Genomic DNA, 10,786 nt, shown 5'->3' with positions numbered 1-10,786 from the left:
GCAACAGGAACCCTTCGTAATGATAGGGACCCTTCCTGACAACCCCAACAACAACTTGATCCTGACTGGGCCCAGCCCGTTTAGAGGCAGACTGGCACAGTTCTTCACCCAATGTTCCTACTCCATATCAGACATCTGGGTCAGAGACTGTATACAGACGAGCTATTCAATTGAATCCTCCACTCATCAGCCCAACTCTGGGATAGGTACCATGCCTTGGTTAAGAATCTTCTGAGGAAGAAAGTCATGCAAATCGAGATTGCTGCACTGCATTGAAGAAAGCAATCACCCTGATCCATCCAGGGGACAGAAGCAAGGCATGTATTCCACTATAGTTGGTCACCAATGCCTCTAGGAGATACAGACTTGTCATCGACCTTATGGAGGTCAACAAGTTTGTTTTGAACATCACTTTTCAAGATGGAGACTCTACAAAGCATCATCCCCATAGCCTCCAGTGCGGATTGGCACACTTTGTCATGCGCCACTCTCTGTGGCGATTGTGGCCACGGGAACGCTTGGGGGGCCATTAGGCTATTCCAACACGTTCCGCCCAGCGTCTCGCAGCAGTATAGTTGTTAGCAATGGCAGCTGCTGGAGGTACTTAGCTCCGCCTCTTCCAGCCGCAGGCGTGTTGCAACCGTTGTGGTCAGATTCCACTACCTTTGATCCGCTGCCCTAGTTTTCTCTCCGTTCCTTCTTGGAACCCTGTTTTTCTCCTCTGTTTCTCTGCTGCTGCTCCTTGCGGCCCCCGGCCCTCGCGCCAGCGCTCCCTTTCTCTCTCTCCCTCACCTTTCCGCTCTCGCTCTCTCTGCCTTCTCACTTCCACCCTCATCAGAGCTGTTCCAGCATTGTTTTCAGGGTGCTCTACCGAATCGTCCTTGGCTCGGCTGTTTCTTCCTACGCTCTTCCAGCACCTTGGCAGTGCTTTCCTCTTACTTTCCCTTTCATCCTCCTACCGTCCAGCCTACCTGCATATCTGGAGTTCCAGCTCCCGCCGGTCCTCGGCTGGTGTTTCCCTCATTTGTATCACTACCGTTTAGTGAGTTCTCAGTTTCCTTACGTCTTGACACCAGTGGAGCCCACCTACCTGAGGATCCTTCAGCGTGGTGCAACTTACAGAAGTCGGATTCTACATCAGTCCTGCAGTCCACAGGGTTTTTTTGTGCCGTGAAGTGGCTTTTTCCCCAACAGTCCATCCTGGAAGAGGAGTCACAGGTCTGCATTGCGGAAAGCATTCACTGTGGCTTCCTCCCAGGGTAGATGTTTACTTCATAAAAAAAAGGACTACCTATCCCGGCGCCCTCTGGCCCAAAGCCGTCTGGATTCCAGTCTCTCAGGTGAGGAGGAGGAGGAGAGTGGGGAATCCGGGGAGGTTCTCGCTGAGGGATCTGACAGTTTACAACGCCAAACAACAGCTCTGGCTACGGCTGAACGAGTACAGGAATTGTTGTCAGCGGTTCAGAATCTATCTATGGAGGTACAGAATCTAAAGACAGAAAACACTGTGCTATGTCAAATGGTGACTGCTCGGGATCCGCATCACTCGGACTTTCCTCCTATGGCCCTTTCCACAGGCAAATACGATGGGACACCCAATAAGTTAAAAGAATTCCTGGACGCTTACATGATCCACTTTACCTTCCGTGCCAACACATACACCACAGATCATGCACGAGAGGGATATATTATATCAAACCTGACGAGCAATGCCCTGGCTTGGGCAACCCCACTAGTTACGGGTGCCGGCCCGGTTTCCAAGATTTTGGAGCATTCCTGGCGCAATTTAAGCAGGCTTTCAAGAGGCCAGAAATCACATAATCAGCCTGTGAAGAACTCCTAGATGTACGTCAAGGCCAAATGGACGTACTATCCTACATCACTATGTTTAAAAGACTAGCGTCGGAAGCAGGGTTGCCCGAGCAATCACAGTACGTCATCTTTCGCCGTGGCTTGCAGGAAGAAATAAAGGATGAACTGGCCAGGTCTCCTCGACCACCTGCCCTCAGCGACCTGCTAGCTGCTTCTCTACAGATAGAGTTTCGTCTACAAGAAAGACAGACTGAAAGAAGACACTTCTGGAACCCAGCTCCCCAGACTGGACCTTTTTCTCCCATGACCTCCTCTTTTTAACGGACAGACCGAGAAGAACCACTGCAAATCGGTACAGCACGCCCATCATTAACCCCAGAAGAACAGAGACGTCGAAGAGAGAATGGTTTATGCGCCTACTGCGGCTCAGATGGTCACCTACTTCACAATTGCTCAAAGTCACACCTCGGCGCTCAGGAAACTAGAAACCTTGGACCGAGAAGGGACGGGTCACTGAGGGTTCTCATCCAGTCCCTATGTCTCTCTCTCCATCAGTCCTACCGACACCGAAGAGGATTCCAGATTGATGGTAGTTACCGTTCATCTCCACCTGGACAAGCACAAGATTGAAGCTCTAGCCCTCCTGGACTGCGGAGCAGCAGGCAATTTAGTAGACACTTTATGGGCAGACAAGGTGGGTCTGCGCAGAATTGAGCGCAAGGAAGGTCAAAAGGTCAAAGGGTTGACGGTAGCCCTCTTAGCTCTGGACCCATTACTCAGACCACCGAGGACTTACAGGTCACCATTCACCAACATACAGAAGTGCTCAGATTCAATATCATCTGGGCAGCACACTTTCCAGTGATCCTAGAATCACTTGGCTCTGCAAACATAACCCCTGGATCGATTGGTCTACCAATCAGCTAAGTTTCGACTCTCCTCACTGCAAGCAGAATTGCCTTCATGGTGTCAAATATCACATAGTGCACATCATTCCGTCGGCCATGGAGGTGGCAGTAGGGATGCATTCCATCCCAGTGGACCTATCAGCTTTTGAAGCTGTGTTTTCCGACAAGGCACCATTGGCTTTACCACCCCATAGACCAGAAGACTGTGACATTGACTTGGTGCCCAATGCCTTGGTTCCTTTCAGAAGAATGTTCTCCCTATCTCAGATTGAAAAGAAAGCCCTTCGTTCCTACATGGCCGATAACCTGTGCAATGGTCTCATCCAGCCCTCTAAATCCCCGGCAGGTGCTCCCCTCTTTTTCCTACCTAAGCAGGACTCAACAGCGCTAAGGCCCTGTATCGACTTTAGGGGGTTGAACAAAGTAACGATCAGAGACCGTTATCCCCGCCACTCATCACTGATATTAACGAGGTGGCTCAGGGAGCCAGGATATTTTCCAAGCAAGATCTTCGCAGTGCATACCACCTGCTGAGAATCCGCTCTGGTGATGAGTGGAAGACGGCGTTCCGTACACCATATGGGTTGTACGAGTACTGCGTTATGCCGTTCGGCCTAGTCAACGCCCCGTGATTTTCCAAAGGTTCATGGAACGCATCTTGTCTGACCGAATGTACATCTCGGTCATGATATACCTGGAAGACATCCTGGTCTTCTCTCGCGACCCCCAGGAACACCAAGTCCATCTTCATGAAGTCGGTTGCAGACACATCATCTCCTGGCCAAGAAAGAGAAATGCGTATTTGGCGTGACCTCCATACTCTATTCAGGGTTCATACTATCGGAGAACGACATACAAATGGAGGAGAAGAAGGTTGCAGCTATACTACAATGGGCTACTCCTACTTCCGTCAAGGAGGTACAAAGATTCCTTGGGCTGGCAAATTTTTATCAGCGCTTTATACCCCAATTCTCAGAGGCAGTCGTGCCCATAACCAGTCTGCTAAAAAAGACATCCTCGCCTTTCAGCTGGAATCCTCAAGCAGATGAGAGCATCAAGCACCTTTGCAGTGCTCTGATCCTGCGACATCCCAATCAAAGAAAACCTTTCATCCTGGAAACAGACGCCTCTGCCACCGCCATAGGAGCCGTTCTGCTACAAGAACACGAACAGAAAGAACACCCTGTTGCTTACCTCTCCCGAACCCTCACCGAAAGACAAGGGAATTACTCGGTTATTGAGAGAGAACTCTTGGCCATGAAATTGGCCTGTGAGGAGTGGCACCATCTTCTGCAAGGTGTGGCTTACCCATTCACAATAAGGACGGATCATAAAAATCTACAGGTGTTACAATCAATGGATTGCATAAATTCCTGCCAAGCCAGATGGGCACATTTTTTTGCCAAATACGACATCCAGATTACCTTCATCCCAGGCAGTCAGAACACCCTGTAGGATGCTCTCTCTCGCAAGACTGTCTTTCAGCCAACCTATTCCCAACATCTGGAAAAGCTCTTCCCAGAAACCGTGTTGTAGCACAGGTGCCGTCTTTCCTGCAATTGGTCAAGGAGGCATTGGTCACAGAAAGCCTCCCCGACTCAGCCAAACCTCTTACCTCTAGGGATGGCCTCTTGTTTCGGGGTAGCTGTCTTTATGTACCCACAGCCTTGCTCCAAAAAAGAGTCCTGACATGGTGTAACGACCATAAAACAGCTGGACATTGGGGACAAACCGGTACCCTAGACCTACTAAGAAGATCTTTCTACTGGCCTGGTCTGAAGGAGGATGTAAGAAGGCATGTGCAATCATGTCCAGTCTGTGCCAGAAGTAAATATATGACCTTCAGATCCATTGGGTTGCTAGAACAAGGACCTCTGCCTACCCGACCTTGGAGCCAGATTACAACGGACTTTATCGTGGACTTGCATAAATCACAGTCCTGCACCTGTATAATGGTTACAGTGTATTCTCTGTCCAGGTTAGCTCACTTCTCTCCCTTGCCGGGCATTCCCATAGCTGCTGGTATGGCCGAGGTGTTTTTCAGGGATGTGTTCTGCCTGCATGGCCTTCCAGACAAGATAACATCAGACTGTGGGAGCCAATACACCTCCAGGTTCTGGAAGTCCTTGTGTGCCAAGTTGGGTACCGAACTGGCCCTTTCTTCGGGTTTCTACACCCAAACGAATGGGCAAACTGAGTATCTAAACAGCACATTAGAGCAATACCTGAGATGCTACATCAACAAAGAACAGGACAACTGGGTATCCCTATTACCCACAGCTGAGTTTGCGTACAATAACTCCTGACACACAGCCCCCAGCCTTACTCAATTTCATTGTGTGTATGTTCAACACCCGAATACCATCCTTCCAACAACCTCAATCCAGTCTAATCTATCCACTATCGAGGAAGTCCTCACCAGAGGCTCACAGTATAGCTAAACTCAGCCTCGAAGACAGCCAGAAGACATACAAGACCCAAGCAGGCCGACATCGTAGGAAGGTACCTGAATGTAAGGTGGGCTCCAGAGTCGGGCTCTCGACCAAATACCTAACACGCTGGGCTCGGCCCTCTAAGCTGTCCCCACGATACATAGGTCCCTACACCATCCTAGCCCAGATTAATCCAGTTACTTTCCGTCTGTGGCTGCCACCAAGCCTACACCGCATTCACCCGGTGTTTCATTCCTCTCTCCTCAAGCCGGCTGTTCAGGGACATGGCCTCTGTGCCTCTCCACAACAGATAGCACCAGTCCGACAGCGGAATATGAGGTATCTCAAATTTGCGATTCCCGATACAGGTGAGGCCAGTTGGAATAACTGGTCAGTTGGAAGGGATATGCAAGATCTGAGGATTCTTGGGAGCCTGTTTCAAACATCTCTGCCCCAGACCTGCTCCACAAGTTCCATCAAGCTCATCCGGGGAAGCCTGGTGGTGCCTGGCTTGGTGGGGGGCATACTGTCATGCGCCGCTCTCTGTGGCGCTTATGGCCGCGGATACGCTTGGGCGGCCATTAGGCTGTCCTGCAGCAGTCTAGTTGTTAGCAACAGCGTTTGCTGGAGGTACTTAGCTACGCCTTTTCCAGCCGCTGGTGCGTTGCAACCGTTGTGGTCAGATTCCACTACCTTTGGTCTGCCGCGCTAGTTTTCTCTCAGTTCCTTGTTGGAACCCTGTCTTTCTTCTCTGTTTCTCCGCCGCCGCTCATTGCAGCCCCCAGCCCTCACGCTGGCACTCTCTCTCTTTCTCTCTCTCCCTCTTCTTTCCGCTCTCACTCTCTCTGCCTTCTCCCTTCCTCCCTCATCGGAGCTGTTCCAGCGTTCTTTTCAGGGTCCTCTACCGAACCGCCTTTGGCTCGGCTGTTACTTTGTAGGCTCTTCCCACACCTTGGCAGTGCTTTCCTCTTACTTTCCCTTCCATCCCCTACCGTCCAGCCAACCTGTATAATTTGTAGTTCCAGCTCCCTCCGGTCCTCGGCCGGTGTTTCCCTCATTTGTATCACTGCCGTTTAGTGAGTTCTCAGTTTCCTTACGTCTTGACACCAGTGGAGCCCACCTACCTGAGGATCCTTCGGTGTGATGTAATTTACAGAAGTCGGATTCTACATCAGTCCTGCAGTCCACAATGGTTTTTGTGCCGTGAGGTGGCTTTTTCCCCAACAGTCGATCCCGGAAGAGGAGTCAAAGGTCTGCATTGGGGAAAGCATTCACTGTGGCTTCCTCCCGGGGTAGACCTTTACTTCAGAAAAAAAAGAAGGACTACCGATCCTGGAGCCCACTGGCCTAAAGTAGTCTGGATTTGTTTATTGTGGCTCACTTTCTGACCAGTCAGGGCCAGATTCCACCCACACCCTCCAAACCCTACCTAGTCAGAAGTAACTTTATCATTCAGGAATTGAGGAGCCTCTGTCTTCTTCTGAGCATTTCAGGTCAGAGATGGTTGAGGATTCAGGGTGTGATGGCAGCATCAGTCTTCATCACACCCTGGTTTAGTCTCCACGTGTGCCCCCTGCTATTCCACATTCAACAACACAGTCTTATTGAGGGGGTGGGGGGCTTTGAGCTCCAGCTTTCTCTGGACCAGTTATTCAGAGCCAGCCTCCAGTGGTAGGCCATCCAGAGTAATCTTCTGAGCGGCTTTCCCCTCAAACCTCCTTGCCCGGTCCTGATTTCCACTGATGCCAGCTCCTATTGTTGCCTGGCCTTTTTCGCCAGCATGACTATGCTTGAGTTATGAGCTACCCAGGAGTCCCTCAGATCCTCCAACTGGAGAGAGCTGGAAACAATTAGGAGGGCTCTGCTGCTGCTCAAGATCCAGAACAGCCCAGTTGAATACTTGTCGACAACACCACTGCGGTAGCGTGCATCAGTTGTCAGGGGTGGAGGGGCACAGCCAACTGTCGAAGATTGCATCCACCATAGGGGTCTGGGCAGAACAGAACCTTCTCTACTTAGAAGCCTCTGAAATCAGGTCAGGGGTGCCAACAACACCCTTGCAAGTTCTCTCAGCAGAGTGTTTTCTCCTCACGCAACTGTCTAGCAAGGATATTGGTCTAAAATTGGCAGGACTGTCCTCTCCTTTCTTATATACTGTGATAATAACCCCCCTACGCCATGAGTCTGGGATCCTGCCTGAGGACAATACTGTGTTAAAAACCCGACATAATATGGGTGTCCAGATGAGAAACTCATCCTTGTAAAGGTCTGATGGAATTAAGTCTGGTCCGGCCGCTTTGCCATTTTTTGTAGAGGCTATTACCTCCTCTACCCCCTTGAGGGTGATACATGGGTTATTGAAGCTTACTCTGCTGTGTGTACATGAGGGACGGATTAGGAAAGAGTCTACAGCATACAGCTCACAAAAATATGCCCTCCATCTATCGCCGCCTATGCTACAAGCCTCTTGAGGGTGCCCCTTATGGTCACTATCAGAAACCAATTTCCAAAACAGGACATTGGGCTTCAATTCGAGTGTGGCAGTAAAACAAACTGTGTTTCCGTGACGCCGGTCACACGGTTTCAAGCAACTCATAGTGCCGGCAACAGACTATCATAGGCTATCGGCCGCGGGCATTCTGGCATGCTAGAAACGGTGCCACTGGCATCACAGAAACACTGAAAAACTGCAAAATCCAGACGCACCATCACCCTGGGTGCCGGTCCCCCAGGTTCCGGCATGACGATGCCGGATGCAGCGGCACCGGAATCAGCGGTACTGGAAATACTGTGACCGTTAATAAAGTGATCGCTGGAACAGCAAACAGGCCGGCAACCATTATTAAAACACAATCCATTGCAATCTGCAGGTTCCAGTAGACATAGACCCCTCCTGACTGCTGAAATCAAAACTTGAGCATGGCATCACACATCTGTGAGACCTGGCAGCACAAGCCGTGCTTCTCAGAGGCGGAGCTGCACATGCTCACAGAGACCATAGTTGAGCATGCCAGTGAGTTGTTTTCCACGGCCCAGCGCCGCAGAACCCAGCAGTGGAAAAAGGAGATCTGGCAGGAGGTGGCACAAAAGGTGTCAGCAGTGGGGACGACCCCACACACAGTGAAAGACTGCCACAAGTGGTGAGATGACCTCCGCTGGAGGGCCTGGAACCTCCTGTCTGCACACTGCAGACAATGCATGGGCACCGGTAGTGGACCCTCCTCCCCAATCCGCCTCATGCCCTGGGAGGAGAAGTGCAGCAGCGTGCTGCACATGGAGGCCATTGAAGGAGTGGGCGTCGCAGACAGTGAGTACATGAAACCCCAATATGAACAACACCCCCCTGCCAACCCTGCCCTGACCTCTGTACCACTACTGCACTGAAATGGCAATTGCACAGTCCGCGTTCTCCAAATCACACCCTGCAGGCACACACACACACACACCTGAATCAACATCCAGGGCGCTGTTGTGGCCATACACCCAGGCCCCATCACTATGACCCGTGCCTGAATTCCCTGAGGAACACTACACAGGCACCCTGTACTTCCAAGTGAATAAGCGTGTCCCCCGACACAGACAAAAGGCACCATGCCACCGCTTACCGCATGCGTGCCTGCCACTCCACCACTGCCACCACAACATGACTGTGCCCGCCGTCATCTTCACCCACACATACCCACCCTCCCATCCAATGGCAATGGCATGGGCCTCTCACGTCCCTACCAGACCGACCACAAACCACCAATACTCATACTGGGCCTGCAACTGGGTCAGCCATCAACTTTTGCCTTACACCTTCCAAACCCCCCCCCGTACTTCCCCCTTCAGATCGCAACACCCCACACCCTGAGTGACCCCCATGCCACCATCCCCAGCAAATGGCAGGTCACCCTGACAGTAGTCACTGTACATCTGTGTGGCATGTCCCAACATCCCACAACCTGCAGTTGAGGCCGCACAACAGAAGCATGAGTGCACCATGCCATGTGCCACAGCATGTCCCCTCAACAGCCCGCCTCACAACCAACACATTGCATGTATCAGGGCCTTTTCAAGCCAAACTGGGCCCTAACATCATGCCTTTCTTGCGCCCTCAGGCACATCATCTGACAGCGATGGAGTCCAACCAGGAAGCTCAAGGGGCACCAGAGGTGGAAGGTGGTCGACCCCATGCACCACCACTACCCACGAGATGTCTGCACACACTGTGACTGTCACTACTGCCCCTCTAACCCAGGCAGCCCCTGCGGTGGCCACAACAGCTGGCCGTCCAACCCAGGCAGCTCCACCCATGGCGGAAATGCCTACAAGGGCGACGGCAGAAGGACAGTCACTACCCCCACCCCACCAGCCTCCAATATATGTGCCTGAGTACAGCGATGAGGAAGCTTATGATGATACAGGTGACACCACAGGGTACACCATGGAAAATGCCATATATGAGTGGATGGAATTCAGCCCCTTGAACCTGACAAGGCCCCGACACTCCCTTCCCCAATGTCAGGGACATGGATGGCTGTCTGCGCTGCATCAAGGAGAGGTAGCAAGGATTGTCGGCCGTGGTGCAGCAGCACCTGGAGGAGTCCCGCCTGATACAGGGGGAGGCAGCCCTGCACCGCACTGAAGCACAGCTCATACAGGAAAGTGTGCAGGCCACTGGGCACAGCACTGCACGTGCCCTCGGACGCGCAACGTCCTCAATTGTACTCATGGCCAGGAGGGTCCACGAGGGCAATAGCATTATGTCGGCCATGGCTGAGTCACTGAAAATGTCCCTGCAGGGGGTCCTGGATCGACGGGCCAGTGAGCATTCCCACATACTGTCCACAAGCTCCACGTCCGCTAGTTATCACCAGAGCAGCCCAAGTGGAGGTCAATTTGCCTGTCTGATACAGGGCACAAGGGCGGGCCAGGTGGCAAGCAGTCACGAAAATAGGTCCTGGTGAAACATGTGCCATGGGTGTGTCTTGGACTGAGACATTATTGACAGTGTGACACAAGTTGGGGAGGGGAATGGGGAGGGATAGTTGGGGAGGGGGAGTGGGGAGGGATAGTTGGGGAGGGGGTGTTGATCCACCTGTAAATGTTTCCATTCATGTAAATACACTGGGTGTTACATTTCAAATCATGACTGGACATTCCTTATTTACATGAGAGAGTGCTTTATTTGCTGTACGGTGTCAATTGTGGTGTATGGCATAGGCCATGTGCATGCGCTCTGTGCTCAAAAGTAGTGGGTGATTAGTTGATAGCTGCTTCACGCCCATCAATGGCATCCCTGCGATGGGACAGTGGGATCTCAGCCCTGGTGTCAATATTATTGTCCCCCCTCCGCTGGAGGCATGTCCATGTCAAGGGTAAGGGGAATGTTGTATCTGAGGCACATGTTATGTAACATGGCAAAGGCCAGGACAATCTTGCCTACCTTCACTGGACTGTACATGAGGGCACCCCCAGATCTACTCAGGCACCTGACCCTTGCCTTCAGCACTCCAAATGTTTGTTCACTGATGCACCTTGTCCTGATGTGTGCACGGTTGTAGGCATGCTCGTGCTGATTTTGTGGTTGCCTGATGGGGGTCATAAGCAATGGCATTAAGAGGTATCGGGCATCCTCTGCATGGGAGGGTG

The sequence above is a fragment of the Ambystoma mexicanum genome, chromosome 11 (assembly GCF_040938575.1).
Source record: "Ambystoma mexicanum isolate Mex_15411 chromosome 11, UKY_AmexF1_1, whole genome shotgun sequence".
Classification (NCBI taxonomy): Eukaryota; Metazoa; Chordata; class Amphibia; order Caudata; family Ambystomatidae; genus Ambystoma; species Ambystoma mexicanum.
This window is presented reverse-complemented; position numbering follows the sequence as displayed.